The sequence below is a fragment of the Pleurodeles waltl genome, chromosome 3_1 (assembly GCF_031143425.1).
Source record: "Pleurodeles waltl isolate 20211129_DDA chromosome 3_1, aPleWal1.hap1.20221129, whole genome shotgun sequence".
Taxonomy (NCBI): domain Eukaryota; kingdom Metazoa; phylum Chordata; class Amphibia; order Caudata; family Salamandridae; genus Pleurodeles; species Pleurodeles waltl.
This window is the reverse complement of record NC_090440.1, coordinates 1,505,698,637-1,505,718,539: the sequence shown is the minus strand read 5'-3', so window position 1 is coordinate 1,505,718,539 and position 19,903 is coordinate 1,505,698,637.

Here is a 19,903-nt window from a genome sequence, read left to right as displayed (position 1 = left end):
GAAACTACATCCTGCCAAGAAGAACTGCCTGGCTGCTCAAAGGACTCACATGTCTGCTTTCTACAAAGGACTGCTGCCTTGCTGTTGCCCTGCTGCCTTGCTGAACTCTTGTCTGGCTGTGAAAGTGCTCTCCAAGGGCTTGGATAGAGCTTGCCTCCTGTTCCTTGAAGTCTCAGGACCAAAAAGACTTCTCTCTTCCTCTTGGACGCTCCGTGCGCCGAACTTTTCGATGCACAGCTTGTTCCGCGGCAAGAAAAACGCCGCACACCGACGCTGATCAACGCGACGTCTTCGGGACGACCGAAACTTTGACGCACGGCCTCGCAAGAACAACGCCGCCCGACTCCTCAGGAGAAATCGACGCGACGCCTGCCGTGAGATCAAAACTTTGACGCACGGCCTCGCAAGGACAACGCCACCCGACTCCGCCGGAGAAATCGACGCGACGCCTGCCGTGAGATCGAAACTTCAACGCGCAGCCCCGCAGAACGACGCGCAGCCGGAAAACAAGCAGGAAAATCCACGCACAGACCCGGGACATCTGGTACTCCCCGCAAACCACAGTAAGAGACTGTCCGCGCGCCGGAAAACGACGCCCGACTCCCCGCGTGGAAAATAACGATGCAAGTCCGTGTGTGCTGAGGAGAAATCGACGCACGCACCAGTTTTCCACGCACCTCTTCTCCTGTGGCCCTCTGAGGAGATTTTCCACCAGAAACCAGGTACTTTGTGTTTGAAAGAGACTTTGTTTACTTTCTAAAGACTTAAGACACTTTCTATCACTTCTCAGTGATAACTTTACAAATTCGTATTGCAACTTTGATCGTTTTGACCTGAAGATACCCAGATAAATATTATATATTTTTCTAAACACTGTGTGGTGTATTTTTGTGGTGTTATGCTACGGTGTTGTATGATTTATTGCACAAATGCTTTACACATTGCCTTCTAAGTTAAGCCTGACTGCTCGTGCCAAGCTACCGGAGGGTGAGCACAGGCTGATTTTGGATTGTGTGTGACTTACCCTGACTAGAGTGAGGGTTCTTGCTTGGACAGAGGGCAACCTGACTGCCAACCAAAAACCCCATTTCTAACATTGGTGATCAGCGGTGAGGATAGGACTTGTGTTTGTGCAGTGACATACAGTAGCTAAGTATTTCACTACCTACCCACAGTTGAAGGTCAACTTGATTTTTCATCTTTTTTGGCTTTTGGTTCTCTGATGTCCTCCTGGATATACTATTGATATTTTGGACTTTGGATTTTGTTTTTTGCTAGTAAGATCTTATCAGAATGGGATTGCTTACCTACTCATTCTTTGTTCGTACTGACCACCTCACTAAGGCTGACCTAAGGAAGCTTTGCAGACAATGGGGCCTTCCTGTAGCAAGGAGATCTACTAAAGCAGAGATGCTCCATCACTACATAGTCTGGGGGGAGGAAAGATGGGCAGAGAGAGAGGCAGCAAGAAACCAAATGACTAAGTACCCCTCAGATGAGGAGGAGGACTACGCACATGAGGAGGAAGACTACTCAGATGAGGAGGAAGACTACTCAGAGTTGGACAGTGACCCAGAAATAGATGAATGGCTCCGAAGTCAAAGGCGACAGGAGCAACAATTAGAGGAGTATCTTGCAGAGGTTGAGGCAAAAAGACTCTTAGCCCTGGAAGAAGAAAAGATTACAGCTCAAGAGCTGAGCTGTAAAGAGCTGAAACTGGAGGCCGGAAGGGCTGAGTCCAGTTCAGATGGTGGCAGCAAAAATCTTGCATCTAGTACTGCTGAAGAAGGGCACAAGCCCAGAGATGTGGTGCCCAACTTGAAGAAGGGAGTTGACACACCCCAGGCAGTTCAAGGGTATGAGGTAGTTCCCGTTATGCACAGGGTCCCTGAGAAGGATTGGGGAACTGGCACAGGGAGTCATATTCCTACTGGGGGGAGGGACACTTTACTGACTCTAGCAGAGAGTGACAGAGAAAAGGGTTCCCCCCTGGTGGACGTCCTGGATATAGAGTGTAGAGACATCCCAGAAGAGTATGGGTTGAGTGTCAGGGACAGACAGATACTGTCTCACCAGTCTCAGGAGGGTGAAGTAGAGTGCTTTTCCAAGGTGGAGTTACTGGGTGGTTGGGTGAAGGGTACTGTGGTTAATACACGTGAAGGGCAGAATGATGTAATTGCTGGAGAGCATATGTCTGGTCCTTATTTTCCAGAGCTACGCCAACACCAGGTGGAGTGTGAGTTCTCTGACCCCAGGGAACTTACAATGGAGGCAGACTTCTGGGTGAGTACCAGAGAGTCTGAAGAGGCATTTGGGGGTTCTCCTGAAGGGAGTGGTCTAGGTGGTTCCCAACCGAGTAAGGTGGGAAAGGATTGTAGTGTCCCAGGTAGGTCCCAGGTCCTAGAGGGTTCCATGAGGGAACACCAGGAGGGAAGCCTAGCCTGTACCGTAGGGCCATCTTTTGAGGGAAGCCCCGCAGTGTCAGAAGAACTTGGGGGGGTGACTGTAGCCAGCATCCCACCAGTTCTGGTGTCTGGCAGTACCCCTCCTAGTGAGGGGGTGCAGAAGTCCAGACATAGGGTTGAGAGGGGGTTGCAGACCCCAGTGGAGGACCTTGAGAGTCAGGGGACAGCTCTGAGAGCAGAGCCCCCCAGGAATGACCCAGGTGAAACCGTTTCTGGTTTGGGGGAAACCCAGACTCTGCCGGATGGGCAGAGGTTGGGAGACCTGCGCCAACCAGACTCTTGTGTGACCCTTGGGGACGGTATGTCCCTTGTGGGGGGTGAGAGTGCCCCCCAGGAAGTCCAGGCATGCCAGGCAAAGATTCAACCTCAGGGTGGTGACTCTAGGTTGGATACCCAGGTTCAGAGGTTAAACTCTGACCTGGTAGGAGGTAGATGTGCCTCCCAAGAAGTCCTGCTGTGCCAGGCAATTGTCCAACCTCAGGGTGTTGACTCTGGGTTGGATGACCAGGTTCAGAGGTTAAACTCTGACCTGGTGGGGGGTAGGTGTGCCCCCCAGAAAGTCCTGGCGTGCCAGGCAATTGCCCAACCTCAGGGTGGTGACCCTGGGTTGGGGAACCAGGCTCAGAGGTTAAACTCTGACCTGGTGGGAGGTAGGTGTGCCTCCCTGGAAGTCCTGGCCTGCCAGGCAATGGTTCAACTTCAGGGTGGTGACTCTGGATTGGCTAACCAGGTTCAGGGGATATACTCTGACCTGTTGGGGGGTAGGTGTGCCCCCCAGAAAGTCCTGGTGTACCAGGCAGTGGTCCAACCTCAGAGTGCTGACTCTGGGTTGGATAACCGGGTTCAGAGGTTAAACTCTGACCTGGTGGGGGGTAGGTGTGCCCCCCAGAAAGTCCTGGCGTGCCAGGAAATTGTTCAACCTCAGGGTGGTGACCCTGGGTTGGAGAACCAGGTTCAGAGGTTAACCTCTGACCTGGTGGGAGGTAGGCGTGCCTCCCAGAAAGTCCTGGTGTGCCAGGCAGTTGGCCAACCTCAGGGTGGTGACTCTGGGTTGGATACCCAGGTTCAGAGGTTAAACTCTGACCTGGTGGGAGGTAGGTGTGCCTCCCAAGAAGTCCTGCTGTGCCAGGCAATTGTCCAACCTCAGGGTGTTGACTCTGGGTTGGATGACCAGGTTCAGAGGTTAAACTCTGACCTGGTGGGGGGTAGGTGTGCCCCCCAGAAAGTCCTGGAGTGTCAGGCAATTGCCCAACCTCAGGGTGGTGACCCTGGGTTGGGGAACCAGGCTCAGAGGTTAAACTCTGACCTGATGAGAGGTAGGTGTGCCTCCCTGAAAGTCCTGGTGTACCAGGCAGTTGTCCAACCTCAGGGTGCTGACTCTGGGTTGGATAACCGGGTTCAGAGGTTAAACTCTGACCTGGTGGGGGGTAGGTGTGCCCCCCAAAAAGCCCTGGCGTGCCAGGCAGTTGCCCAACCTCAAGGTGGTGACCCTAGGTTGGAGAACCAGGTCCAGAGGTTAAACTCTGACCTGGTGGAGGGTCAGTGTGCCCTCCAGGAAGTCCTGGCGTGCCAGGCAATTGTTCAACTTCAGGGTGGTGACTCTGAGTTGAATGGCCAAGTTCAGAGGTTAAACTCTGACCTGGTGGAGGGTCAGTGTGCCCCCCAGGAAGTCCTGGCGTGCCAGGCAATTGTTCAACTTCAGGGTGGTGACTCTGAGTTGAATGGTCAGGTGCAGAGGTTAAACTCTGACCTGGTGGGGGGTAGGTGTGCCCCCCAGGAAGTCCTGGTTTGCCAGGCAGTGAGCCAGTCTGAGGGTACAGACCCTGGGCTGGAAGACCAGGTTCAGGGTGTCTCCCCGGACCTGGAGGGAGGGGCTACTGATAACAGTGCCCCTACCATGTTGTCTTCTGAGGAGGCCACTCCTAGTTGTAGGGTGCTGGACCCCAGAAGGGAGGGCAGGGGGAGGGAAGCCTCGCCCCGGCCCTAGTCCAACCTGAAGGTACAGGCCCCAGGTTGGAGGGCCAGTTGCAGGTTAACAGCCCTGCACTGGTGGAGGAATGGTACAGGGCGACTTCTGTAAGCATCCTGACCATGTTGGACTCTGGGGGTACCGCTCCAGGAGGGAGGGTACAGAGCCCCAGAGGGGAGGACCAGGTTCAGGCTGTCATCCCTGACCTGGTTGAAGGGAGAGTGGTTAAAGGGTGCCCAGCACCTGGGGCTACCGCCCCCCACTCTCCACAGCCACAGTGGTTGGAGAGCTTTGAGAGGCCTGGGGCCTGGCTCTCATCCCTGGCAGCTGTCAGTAATCACTGTGGCTTGCTGTCCGGGTGGACAGAGTTATCCCTGGGGAGGGGACAAGTGTCACACCCCGGGGGTAGAGTGGGCAACACCACTGTGTTGGTCATGGTGGTACTATCCTGCTCCTGGGATACATCTGTGAGCAAAGTAAGGTTAGGTGCTGCACAGATGGGATCCGCAGGTAAGGAGAAAGGTTCCCCATGGGTTGGCTTAGTGGGCCCTGAGAGTATGGACAGAGTGATCCAATTGGAGTCAGGAAGGCGAAGAACTGGAGCATGCCCCTGCTGTTGTGGGCCTGGGTCCTTGTTCTGTCGCCTCAAACAGGAAAGTACATCAGGATAGTGATTGTTCTCCCCTGGCTTTAGGCTGGTAGGGGGTCATGTTGGACCTGGCTTTTTGACGGGGACATCCCCAAACTTTTTGCCTCCTATTTTTTCTGACCTGTTGTTGTTGGCTTTTGACCTCTGGGCACTTTACCACTGCTAACCAGTGCTAAAGTGCATATGCTCTCTGTGTAAATTGTACTACTGATTGGTTTATCCATGATTGACTATTTAATTTACTTGTAAGTCCCTGGTAGAGTGCACTACATGTGCCTAGGGCAGGTAGATTAAATGCTACTAGTGGGCCTGCAGCACTGGTTGTGCCACCCACCTCAGTAGCCCCTTAACCTTGTCTCAGGCCTGCCATTGCAAGGCCTGTGTGTGCAGTTTCACTGCCACTTCGACTTGGCATTTAAAGGTATTTGCCAAGCCTAGAACTCCCCTTTTTCTATACATAAGTCACCCCTAATGTGTGCCCTAGGTAACCCCTAGAGCAGGGTGCTGTGTGGGTAAAAGGCAGGACATGTACTTGTGTGGTTATATGTCCTGGTAGTGTAAAACTCCTAAATTCGTTTTCACACTACTGTGAGGCCTGCTCCCTTCATAGGCTAACATTGGGGCTGCTCTCATACATTGTTGAAGTAGCAGCTGCTGATCTGAAAGGAGCAGGAAGGTCATATTTAGTATGGCCAGAATGGTAATATAAAATCCTGCTGACTGGTGAAGTCGGATTTAATATTACTATTCTAGAAATGCCACTTTTAGAAAGTGAGCATTTCTTTGCACTAAAATCTTGTTGTGCCCTTCAATCCACGTCTGGCTAGTTTTAGTTGACAGCTCCTTGTGCATTCACTCAGACACACCCCAAACACAGGGTACTCAGCCTCACTTGCATACATCTGCATTTTGAATTGGTCTTCCTGGGCTGGGAGGGTGGAGGGCCTGCCCTCACACAAAGGACTGCCACACCCCCTACTGGGACTCTGGCAGACAGGATTGAGCTGAAAGGGGGCTTGGTGCATCTCTTAGAGACTCTTTGAAGTCACCCCCACTTCAAAGGCACAACTTAGTATAAAACAGGGCCTCTGCCCTACCTCATCAGACACTTGCTGGAGAAGAAACCTGAACCAGAAACTACATCCTGCCAAGAAGAACTGCCTGGCTGCTCAAAGGACTCACCTGTCTGCTTTCTACAAAGGACTGCTGCCTTGCTGTTGCCCTGCTGCCTTGCTGAACTCTTGTCTGGCTGTGAAAGTGCTCTCCAAGGGCTTGGATAGAGCTTGCCTCCTGTTCCTTGAAGTCTCAGGACCAAAAAGACTTCTCTCTTCCTCTTGGACGCTCCGTGCGCCGAACGTTTCGACGCACAGCTTGTTCCGGGGCAAGAAAAACACCGCACACCGACGCTGATCAATGCGACGTCTTCCGGACGACCGAAACTTTGACGCACGGCCTCGCAAGGACAACGCCGCCCGACTCCTCAGGAGAAATCGACGCGACACCTGCCGTGAGATCGAAACTTTGACGCATGGCCTCGAAAGGACAACGCCGCCCGACTTTCCAGGAGAAATCGACGCGACGCCTGCCGTGAGATCAAAACTTTGACGCACGGCCTCGCAAGGACAACGCTGCCTGACTCCGCCGGAGAAATCGACGCGACGCCTGGCGTGAGATCGAAACTTCGACGCGCAGCCCCGCAGAACGACGCGCAGCCGGAAAACAAGCAGGAAAATCCACGCACAGACCCGGGACATCTGGTACTCCCCGCAAACCACAGTAAGAGACTGTCCGCACGCCGGAAAACGACGCCCGACTCCCCGCGTGGAAAATAACGATGCAAGTCTGTGTGTGCTGAGGAGAAATCGACGCACACACCAGTTTTCCACGCACCTCTTCTCCTGTGGCCCTCTGAGGAGATTTTCCACCAGAAACCAGGTACTTTGTGTTTGAAAGAGACTTTGTTTACTTTCTAAAGACTTAAGACACTTTCTATCACTTCTCAGTGATAACTTTACAAATTCGTATTGCACCTTGGTCGTTTTGACCTGAAGATACCCACATAAATATTATATATTTTTCTAAACACTGTGTGGTGTATTTTTGTGGTGTTATGCTATGGTGTTGAATGATTTATTGCACAAATGCTTTACACATTGCCTTCTACGTTAAGCCTGACTGCTCGTGCCAAGCTACCGGAGGGTGAGCACAGGCTGATTTTGGATTTTGTGTGACTTACCCTGACTAGAGTGAGGGTTCTTGCTTGGACAGAGGGCAACCTGACTGCCAACCAAAAACCCCATTTCTAACAGTCGTGATTCCATTTTTTTTACCGCCAGCCTGTTGGCGGTTTTACGGCCGATTTAACACCGACCGCCAGGGTTGTAATGTGTGTGTCACTCTCTTTCCCCTCTCCCCTCCCCTGTGTCGTAGGTGCAGTACTTACCGTGGTCTTCACCGCTGGCGTTCGTGCTCCTGGTAGAGGAGCAAGAAGACAATGGCAGGTAGAATATGGAGTTCCGGCTCCATGGTGTCCTGGTTCCTGGTGGGGTGTGTGGAGGTGAGCAGTTCCCCTTCCGAGTCCTGTTTCCGCTGTGTTTTTGTTGGTGGTGAATCCGCCCCAGAAAAGTTGGCGGATTGGCCTCTCATGATACTGTGGGTGGTACATTGTCTTCCGCCTGTCTGTTGCCGGTGACCGCCATGTTGTTTGTTTGTACCGCCGTGGCGGTCGGAGTGTTAAAGTGGCTGTCTATGTTGTCGGTTTCCGCCACGGTCGTGATTCAATTTTTTTTACCGCCAGCCTGTTGGCGGTTTTACGGCCGCTTTAACACCGACCGCCAGGGTTGTAATGACCCCCAAAGTGTGTTTTCCTTGAGTGGTGGTGTGTGGGCCTGTTTTTAACCCCTGGTCTGAACAGGCATTAAAATATGACTCTAATCAGACTTATATTTAAGTCTGCTTCCTTGGTTAGCATTGATTTTGCATTGGTAGATAAAAATGGCACTAAAGGGCTAGCATAATTTTTTCAAAGGGAGTGCCTACCTTGCATCTCATTGTCATAATGAGATGCAAGGTGTTTTTGCGCTCCCTTAAAATGGCTCTAGCTCCAAAATGTTGATGCTGGACGGGTCTAGCGTCAAAATATAAATATGGTGTTATTTTGTACCGTTTTAGCGTAAAAATTATTTATAGGCAGCGCAAACATTTTATAAATATGGACCCAAGTTTTCAGACACTATATTATTAAATAAATACATGTGTATCTAATTAATAATTACTTCTGACCAATTCTGACACTTTTAAAAATGTTTGCCTAGCCCCATTATGTGCTAGGGGCCTTCTGAATCCCACAGTCAGTTTTCTAACTCTTTAGTAAGTTTGTCTGTATTTTCTGCTATTGTGCTTACCAATTGGTTGTAGTCTGTACGTTCTGCTTATTAATTAATGTAGCCAATTTTTGTCAGCATCCCTGTGCTCTTAAGTGGGTCCCATGAATCTTAGAGGCAGACTAACTATTGTTACTTATTTATTTTACAGGATTTTCCTGACAGTGTGACAGGCTTGAAAGCTATGGTTATTGTTTTTAAAACATTTCATCAATTTTTGCCAGCATCCTTAATGCTTTCATATAGATCTTATAGGGCTTGGAGGGATACCAAGTATTAGCCCCTTCTGTCTACTATCATTTCGTTTCTGTCATCCCATCTCTAGGGGGCGCGTAATCTGACTATCCGTAGCCTGGGAATCATCATTAACACTCACCCAGAGTCTTTTTCTGACTCCTGTTTGAGTCCCTTTTCAATATGGCATGCTACAGAAGAACTACATTTGCTCCCATGGACTTGAGGCCCCAAAATACACTGCCTAGTAGTCGGTAAGACCTGTAATCTTCTGTCCGTTGCTTCCTATGGGAAAAGCCTGTTTGTTCCTTTGCACTGTATTTTCTCCTCAAGGGCTTGTGAGAGACTGAAACTGCAGACACCTATGACCTATCTTGTGCAACCCAGACATGTGACTCCACCCTGGGTTTGCTGCTGCCTGAAACTGCTTATAAGCTGCCATTTCCTAAAGCTCCTTCTCGTGTATTGGAGTTCAATTCCTTTGTGTACCAGACCCCTTGTTGGATTGTGTTCCAGTACTATTCCTGTTCTGCTTCAGTCTGAACATGCTCTCTGTTTCTCAGCCCTGTTCCTGCTTGTTTCAGCCAGAGTCTGCTCCCTGTTTCTCAGCCCCGTTCCTACTTGTTTTAGCCAGAGCCTGCTCCCTGTTTTCCAGTCCTGTTCCTGTCTTGTTTCAGCCTGAACCTGCTCCCTGTTTCCCAGTCCTGTTCCCACTTGTTCCAGCTCCCGGTATTCCAGTCCTGTTCTTGCTCTTTCTACCCAGAGCCTGCTCTCTGTTTCACAGTCCTTTTCCTGCTTTTTCCAGCCGGAGTCTGCTCCCTGATTTTCCAGTCATGTTCATGCCTTTGCTGCAGCCTGAGCCTGTTCCTTGTTCCTGCCTTCGCCTCCTAGTTTCTTCCTTCTGTTTCTGTTTCCTCTTGGGTGATTGTGTCTGGTAAGTGTACTATCAGTCCTCACCTGTGTATAAGTATTTTCCTTTGTATTGGGGTTGGCTCCTGGTTTCCAGGAGGCAATTCCAGCCCCCATCCTTTGTCTAGTGTCATATGTAGTCTTTAGTGCCTAAAAGTGACAGTGTGCTATTGCTGTTTTCCAGGAATTGACACTGTGTTTACAGCTGGACCCACAAGGGCTAGTCTTGTGTATGTAAGAACAATCCTTGTTTGTGCCCTAAGAGTCCAGAAAAATAATCACTTCTGCTGCCTTCTTTCTATGGAGCTTGCGGGGTGACTATCTGTAAGAGTAATCTGCACAGAGGCATTGATGTTCCCTGTTGCTGTGGGATGTTCTGAGCCCTACCCTATGTACAACCTTAGTGATAACCCCAGCGTGCTTGTCCATTACTGATTAGTTCCTCGTTTGTTCACACTGAGGTTGCTCTGCCTTCACCTTCCTGTTTTCTGTGCCTTACCATAGCTGCCCATTCCCTGTGTATGCTTTTAGCTGCTCTTCTGCTTCGGTACACTACCTCTTTGGGACATATTCTGTGAACTCAAGTGGAGCCCCTACCAGAGTCCTGACAGACCTGCTCGGAACTGTGACAACTATTGGTCTATGACTGTAGTGAGGGGGATGTTGACATAACTATTGTATCTTTGTATCAGCTGTTAGTTAAAAGCACTTTCAAGATTAAAACAGTGTTTTACATTTGTGTAATATCAGTATTTCATGAATATATATATATTTTTTTACATTGGGGATTATTCTACAAAATATTTTACAAATAGTGTTATTGTTATGTTTTATGATTATTTGCATTGCCAGACCTGCCCATGAACCTTCTTATTTTTTATTACCTGTGGGTCAGTGAGACTGAAACAGAGCTTCCAGAGTGAACTTGTTGATACCAGAGCCTCAACCTTTCTTTTAGTCAAAGGGAAGCTAAAAGAAGTCACCCAAGTAACTAGTTTCTGTCAAGAGAAAAACTATTGATGAGGAGTAATCCACCCCTTTCTTTTTTGCTAAACTGCACAATGTGATGTACTTCATACACCTTTATCTAGGCAGAAAGTAATAGGAAACTTTACAAAAATTATAGTACCACCACAAAAACCAAAGTTCAAATCTATCAAAGCTGCATTGACTGGCATCATGGATAAGACCAGTGAGTCAGAATTGGAAGAGTATCAGCAAAAATAAATTCTCAGCAAACAGAAAAATAACAATAGTCTGCTACATCTGAATCTCTTGAGGTAGTGGAAGAGCACAAAGGAGGGCTTGATGCACAGCATAACTCTGTTACTGCATTGCTTGTACTCACTACCCATGGACAAGATGGCCATCTTCTCTCACAGCATATCCAAGTTCAACTTCAGATGAAATGGACAACATTGTTCAACTGTGAGACAACGAAAAATGAACATTCTTAAAAAAAGAGTTAACATTGAGGTGGATGAATCTGTCATCATCCCCTTTGAAAGTGGCACTACTATTCTGCCATGCCTGTGCTACCAGTACATAAGTTCTCCTCCCTTGGGTGGGCCTCCATAACAGGCTGAAGAAGGAACACATTGCAGAAAGCATAACTATTTCTCATATTAGTGTGTTATGGGATCTCTGGTAGACATCATGGTATTGATGGTCCATTCACTTGTGTAAAAATGCATGCAGTGATATAGGAACAGCAACTAAGAATAATGGTTGCTGATCAAATAGAAGAACTTGAAGTAGATGATGACATTCACTAAGAAGATGTTCTTTTCAGGGCAGCAGGCTTTGCTCCTCGTAGCATGCAACCGGCTCCAGCAGTAACCTCTGCTGGCACATGGAAACGGTGATATCACAGTCCAAGAAGCATAGAAATACAGAAGTCATGTTAGGTTTGACTTCCAAAAAATACAGCACTATCATGACTATCTTGTGCAAGGAAAGAATATTCCAATAGTACCAATGTTTGGTCCGTTTATACAAATGGAAACAGACGAAAACATTTTGGCACTGGCTCTTCTCCCATTTTCATTGGTGGAAGGCAAGGGTTTTCTGATGTCTATTTGTCCTAAATGGGAGGCTCCATTCAAGACTACTTTTTAATTGTTGTTCTGGAACAGCTGAATGGCCAACTGCTATAAATGGTTGCCAAAGCAATGAAGGAGTGTGCTTCTCATTTCAGGTATATAGACAAATATCTGAGCTGCAGACAATGGGGCCTTTTCACAAAGGTAGTCTTACCCATGAATACATCACATGTAATTTTACTCTCACACTTTTGAGTAACCTTATCACTTTTCATTAACTACAGACTGTATAATGTTGATCAGACTATCACATCTTGTGTTGCTCTGAGACCTATTTGCCTTGACTCTCTATTTGCCTTGACTCTCAACCTCAGACAGCTTAGATGAGGATCCATCCTCAGCTACCTACTCCAATGAGGAAAGACTTGCACATTACAGTTGCTATTGTTTTTAAATAATGATTACTAATAGCATGAGTGATAAATGCAAATTGAGTAATGTGGTGCAAATACCAGACTTTTAAAAATTGTTTTTGGGGTTTCTGCGTCAAATCATCAGGGGACCATGCTGATACTTGACTGGTGGTGGAACTATGCTTCCCTTTACTTAACATTATTTAGACCAGCTGGGGTGTGTCATCTGTTTAGCTGTTCTGAGATCTTCCAGAGCTTCACAAGCTATTGCTCCTTCTCAGTCAGCAGATATTATTAAAAAGAAAATTCCAGCACACTCTGGCTATAAAATCCAGACCTGGCCACAAGAAAGAAAATGCAAAAATGGAGCTGCCCCTTGGTTATATTGTTACATTTGTGAGGTCTCCCTATTTTGCATTCTTGTTAAGTAATTTGGGAGTCTGTGGTCTGCTACGTCATATTTGAATCGCATTGAGTCATCTTCCCGTCATGTCAGATGAATGCTTTATCTAATTCCTTGTATCCTTCAATTGATTGATCCCTTAACCCTGTTCCCAAGTGTTAGAGCTGTTCTACTGTAATCTATTTCAACCACGACCAGACCTCTCAACTGGAAGGGGGCAGAAGTAGTGCAAGTATGCTGAACCTCCCAGAGAAGAGGGCTAGTAAAAGCAAAGTTGCCCACACTATGGCCCTCATTATGTCCCTGTCGATCATCAACTGTGAATCCCTAACCCGGCGGCCAACAGAGTACCGCCCCCTGAGCCAGCCTACCGCCATGCTTTCTGTGGCATTAGCAAAGCCAGGAAAATCATGGCGGTAGGCCCCACTGGTGACAGGGAATGCCTTCCCTGTCACAGGTAGGCGGCTCCCCCACCCCTCCAACACTCACCTGACACCCCCCACATCCCCTCCATCCAAACTCAATACACACACTGACCCCCCTGACATTCAGACACCCCCCCAAACCCCTCCATGCACACACACTAAGCCCCTACCCCCTCTGATTCATCCACACAGCCCTCCAACCCCATACATGCACACAGACATGCACCATGCATACACCCATTAACTTACACTCATCCATACATGCATTCATACACATACTGGCATACATGCATTCATACACGCATTCTTCAAGACATACACACACACACGCACAACACCCCCCGCCCTCTGTCGGATGATCACCTTACCCGCTCCGGGGAGGTCCTCTGGCAGAGAACGAGATGAGCACCGCCCGCCAGCTGAACACTGTCAGGCCATATCACAGGTCAAGATATGACTGGCGGTGTTTAACTGGTGTGGCGGTACTGGTTGTAGCAGTGCCAGATTACCACCGACCGCCAGTCTGAACACTGCCGGATTTCTGCCCTTCTTGTGGCGGAAGTCCGGCAGTGCTCATAGTCTGGCGGACAGATGGTAGCCACAGTGACGGTCTTTTGGTGGCTGTGTCCGCGGGGATAGGTGGCTTTTATCACCAATGTCTAAATGACCACCTATTTTTTTACCATGCCCTCCAAGTATATAGGAGCTCAAAGCTGTCAGTGGTAGCCTGAAACAATGCAATCTGTATTTTTCTATTTACATTCTATGTCCCACAGAGAATCTAATTTCATCTGATTGCATTGTGGCAGAAACATACTAACATAGTGACTTGTATAAGTATGTAACAGTTACACACACTTGGCCTATCCCTGTTCTGTAACCTTCATAAAATAGTTCCTGACAGGCGTGACAGATATCCTATCCTCTCTATTCCAAGTGCATTAGGACATAATGCACTTGTAATAAGGAGGATGGGATATTCATTATGTTGTAAATATCAGTGATTACCAGAGTGTAATCTTTGTTGCTCTTTGAAAACCCCTTGGGATGAAGTTTTTCCAGCCTCAAAAGAACTTTTATTTCTTTCCTTTCCTCGTTCATTCTTCTTAACAATTTCTTGTTCCCTGTTCTTAATTCCCTTCTATGTACCTTTCATTGAGTATCTCGTTACTAGTAACCTTTCATTAGTTGTCTCTCCCGCCTGTCTCATTTCAAAGCTCTCAAACTCCTCTTTCCAGCAGGACAATCCCACCGCATGTCCAGAATGTGCTTTGATGGAGATACATTTGCACCCCTTTAAGATTTGATCACAACAGATAAACTATTAATGATAACCACTTAGCACACCTTCATGCTACTCTGTTCTTCAGAGAGATTACAAAGATTACAAAGATGCTCAATGTCTTGTTATGGAAGTGAGTGTCATCCTGCATCATTATTTATCTTGTAATGCCAAGAAACAACTAGGCTAATTCAACTGTATTACTCTCTGATCTGGACCTGCTCATGATTTACATGGCTATAGGGGAGAAGTCTGCTAAATAATTAATATACATATTGTTACCAATAGGGTCTTTGGCGACAGCAAACTGCTATGCTGTATAAAGAAGCCACTGATGTAGTAAGAAAACATATCTAAAAGCAATCTTTGGTCACTTTGCCTTGGCAGGTTACAATGTGAATGAAGTTTGCTTTACATTGTGGGGCCAAGCTTATGGGGCTTTTTTTAGGGTCGAGTCTGCAGCGCATGCGCTAGCGCATGCGTATCACTAGCGAGACGCTTAAGGTATTAGAAAAGGGCTCGGAGCCCCGTCGACGTCACGTGAGTGTCTTTCATTGGCAAGTTGGCTTGCCTGTTAGAATCTGCTTCTTTTTATTAGTGGAAGGGATGCATACGTCATGCCTTTTCCGTGGTTAGCCCTCCTCGAGCGCAGCGACCAAGTACGGAAAACATGTGAGGCTCGCTGGGGTTGTGGACTACTTTTTCTCTGTTTTCGGAGCGCGATCTCGCTGGGCACAAGTCGAGCGCTTCGTTAATGCACTTTTGCCAGTGAGTCTAGTTACTTTTTTTTATTAGCCTGAGGAGTGTTTGCTAATTCATGAAACTTGCCTCTTCCCATGCTGGTTTTAGGCGTGAGAAAAATGTAATGCTTGCAGTTTTGTCTGTACTGGATGATCTGACGTGAGAAGCTGATAGTGGTAGTTTTGAAGTGGTTATTCTTCATGATTTACCAGTAGGGTATCACACCATGTACCACCACCTCATCCTTTGAAGATTAACCCTAGATGGGTTACATGAACCATTTCGCGATGGCTCCTCTCACAGTTGTTATCAGTGTAAGCAGATTATATGTTTTCTGTTTAAAGACACAATAGCTGAAGCACAGAATTGCTCAAGGATCTATTCCATCCCCATTCTAATTTACTCTGTACTTGAGATCTCTGTGGATTAGGACCCATCTTCATTACGACCTAATTGGAGAGACTTATGGGTGTTACGCTCAGTTAGTGGTTACTTAAAGGTAGCACCATCATAACAATTACAAGGGTAGCCAGAAGGTCATTCTTTTTTAACAACTTTATTTAGCATTTTTGATATAAGAAAAACTTTAGTGTCATCAATTATCATTGGTGGCAAGAAGTCTTCGTAGAGGAAGCCACCCCAAGGATATGTAGCAGAACATCAAAAGATAATTCAAAAATGTTCTAAAAGGACCCATCAGGCCCCTCCCTCCCACCAGCCTCCCACAAGAAAATTATGTCGACCCTTGTGGCAACAGCAACAATCATACCCAACTGTAGATGTCACCTCACTCCCAAAACAATGCAACAACACAGAAGGTTGGGCCTAAGAAGTGGACAAATCAGGGAAAGTCATCTGCGGAGCATGAGGAAGAGAAGACCCAAATGTCAGAAGCTTTTAACATCTTAGACATAGTAAGATGTATGCCTCCTGCTCTATTTTGACTCCAAATATGTTTGAAAAAGGAGCACATCTAGCCTCGAACTTAGGCACTCTGTCCCTGATAGTAGCAGTGAGTCTTTCCATGGCATATAAATTCCATAGTTTTCACCACCATAGATTTAGAGTGGGTGCCTGCGGCTGTTTCCACATTTGTGTTATGCAGAGTCATACTGCTAAGAGAAGGTGGGACAGAAACCTCCCCTTTGGAGTGCTTGTGAGGATAGCCCTCTCTGTGCTTGGGTCATCCAAGAGGACAAGCAGTGGATCGCAAGGAATTGTGACATTAGTTATGCTGTGTATGATGAGTAAGACTTCATCCCAAAAAGACTGTATATTCGGGCAAGTCCACCATGTGTGTAGAAATGTGCCCTGTTCTCCGCATCTCTTCCAGCAGAGAAATCGAACTCCCAGTCATTCTGTGATGCCATACTGGTGTCAAATACCATTGTGAAACATGTGTATAGGAGTTTTCTTTGTGCAAAAGGCAAACTGAGGATTTAGACACCTGTTGCCAATTGCTCCCATATATTCTCGGAGATGTCTGTTCCCAATTCTCTTTCCCATTCTACCATGCATGCATGCTTCTTTGCGACGGTGAGCTTGAGAATGTAGCGGTAAAGCCATGAGATGCTTTTGTGTCTAATATTTGAGAGGTACAGTGATTCTATGGGTGTTTCCTTACTTTCTAAGGCCCGGCAGGCCTTCGGGTGACCAGCTCAATGTAAAACTTGTCCTATTTGGTAAGTCGCATTTTGGGATAGGGTAAATATCTCTCTCATAGATTCGTTAGTTCGTAATTCGCCTTCATTATAGAAGGTTCTGAGTTTGGGAGCTTGACCCTGGTCCCAGCTGAAGGATTCTGGACAGAGCATACCCAGTGTGAAATTTTTCTTGGGCGCCAGGGGAGTAGGGGGAAGGATGAGGAGGGGAGCAGTCATCTGGCTCTTACCTCACACGAATAAGCTAGTAATATGGATGTCAGCAGGAAATACTGCAGACTGCAGGAGCAAGGACTTGTATCTGACTCAAGGTCTCGGGGCCTCTAGTAGTGTTCTCTGGTACTGCAGCCTGCTGATAGCAGGTTTTCAAAGGTCTTAGCGCATGCAATTAGCACATTTGGTTGAGAATATTTTTTAATGTATTCTATTTAATTAAATCTCATAGCTTGGGCAGGTGAAAAGTATGAAACTGCTAACTCATGAGATTGGGCCTGCAATATAAAGAAGCACTGGAAAGCTGATATGTCTCATGTTTGTTTTAAGTTACCACCAGATCTATTGGAACTGATAATACTTCATCAAAGAAATGTGGGGTACATTAGTTTTACTGATGCGTCCTTTAGTTCAAAACACACTACATAATTAGGGAAGAGAAACAAAGTCTCTGTTGAAGTAAACCGCCATTTACACTACAATAAAGGAATCTTTCCAAACACTGAATTACCAAATTTACAAGAATTGCTTAGAGAAAATATGGATGAAGACTGTGTTGTTTGTAAATACTTTAAGTGTGACGTGTAAAGTTCTCAAAGGAATTCTTGGGCTGCAAATAACTGACCACTGCACCCAGTATCACATGACTTGAGTTGACACAAAGAAAAGTGTTTGCTCATTCTTCGCTGGTTTGACTTCACCACAACCAGCTGGCATGCTTCTGGAGTATGCAGACATTTCTTTTAAGTGCGACCGTTTTCTCTAAGTGACACAAACTGCACGTTTCATCCACTAAGCACTGTAGTAGGACCTTCTATGCCATATTCGGAGTGGACCTGAGGTGAGACATTATTTCACCGGTTGACATATATGCAGTTAAGGTTAATTTTATTTTTAGAGCACATACATGCCAAAGCCTCTTGCTACTGATAAAGCACTTTTCATTTGCAGAGGATCCTGACCAGTACTATTAAATAGAATGAAACCATGCTTTATTTTTCTTGTGAACCAATAATTGTCCTTCATCATGATGGTAGACTACTGGCAGTGTGTTCCATAATTTGGCTGCAACAATTAAGAACGACCTCCTGGGGGTGCAGCCAATACAGAAACCTGACAAGGCATTGTTACATCGGCTCGCTACCGTTCAGAATGATACACGATGCGATTCTTCTTAAATGGTGAGTTTATTCTGTTAAGTATAATTGAGCAAAGCCTATAATAAATATAACATAACAAAATTCTAAAACTAACATTCGTACTAACTCCTGTGAACCTAATTACACACAGAGGGCCGTATTTATACTTTTTGGCGCACAACTGCGCCAACGCAGTTGTGCGTCAAAAAATTTAACGCCGGCTAACGCCATTCCAAATCGCAATTGGAGGGGGGCACAAATCAGGCCCCCCATGCCACAAAAAAAAAAAAAAACTTACATGAACTTACCTTAAGTTCCCTGGGATGGGTCCCTCCATCCTTGGGCGTCCTCCTGGGGTGGGCAAGGGTGACAGGGGGTGTCCCTGGGGGCATGGGAGGGCACCTCTGGGCTCCTTTCGAGCCCACAGGTCCCTTAACGCCCGCCCTGACCAGGCGTTAAAAAATGACGCTAAAGCGGGTGGACGCCATTTTTTTTGACCCACCCACTCCCAGGCGTCATTTTTGCCCGGGAGTGTAAATACGGCGCACATGCCTCGGAGTCATTTTTTAGAAGGGAACGCCTACCTTGCATATCATTAATGCAAGGAAGGTGTCCACACTAAAAAATGACGCAAACTCCAAGATCTTTGGCGCTAGACGGGTCTAACGCCAAAGTATAAATATGGAGTTAGTTTTGCGTCGGATTTGCGTAAAAAAAAACGACGCAAATCCGGCGCAAACAGAGTATAAATATGCCCCATAGTCTTTCAACGTCCTTGATCTTTCCTTAACTCTGTCACTAGACCTTTTACTAATACTATTTTCAATCCGTACATCATTCATTTCCTTTCTCCTGAGCCATTCACTTTTTTCCACCTCCGTACACTTCACTATCCTCCTCACATTCCACCAGTTACCATCCAACAACTTAACACAGTTTCCCTTGACTTCAATCACGCATCTAGGCTCTGACAATTTAGATTCACCCTTCCTTACCATGTTGCCCGTGCTAGCTCTTACCCACATGCCCCTTTCATACACCTCCTGTTTTTCCTTAATCTTATAGTTGTGTCTTGACACATACTGCTGCTGATACTTCTTCACCCTTTGGCAGATCTCCTCAGAATCAACTACAGCTTTCCTATTCTTTACCACCCATGCTGGGACCGCTACCGTACAAGGCAGTCTCCCTCTTAACAACAAAAACGGCGTTTCACCAGTCCCACTGTGTAGTGTTGTCCTATAATTCCACAACATGTCTCTAATTTGAGCTTTCCATGAAGAGTCACTACCCACAGCCAACTGGATGTTTTCCCCCAACAAACGATTAAATTGTTCAACCATACCATTTCCCCTGGGATGGTACACCGGAGTCCTGTAGTGTTTAATCCCCCTTTTCTTGAGAAAATTCTCAAACTCACCAGAAATAAATTGTGGCCCATTGTCACTGACTATTTCTCCAGGACAACCTTCTCTTCTGAAGATTTCCTCGCAGAACGTTATCACATTACCCGCTTTTACCTCTCTCATAAACGCCACTTCCGGCAATTTAAAATAATAATCAATCATGACAATAGCAAATCTGTCCGACCACCCCAAACTTTCAAAGGGACCACATATATCAATGGCAACCTTTTCCCACGCTCTCTCCGGTAATTCACTCGATTTAATGGTTGATTCCGACAAAACATGTGATTTGTCGCTGCATGCACATGCCACACAACCTCTTACATACCTCTCAACTTGTTTGTCCATTCCTGGCCACCAATAATCTGCCCGATCTTTCCTCTTCATGGCGGATATGCCCCCGTGTCCTTCATGCATCAATCTCAACACTCTTTCTCTTAAGCTATCTGGTACAACCAATTTGTCCCCCCTTCTCAATATACCATTAATCACAGACAATTCCTCCCACACATTCTTATATTCAGCCAAATTGATATTCAATTGTCTTTTTTTCATCTCTGGTAATGGTT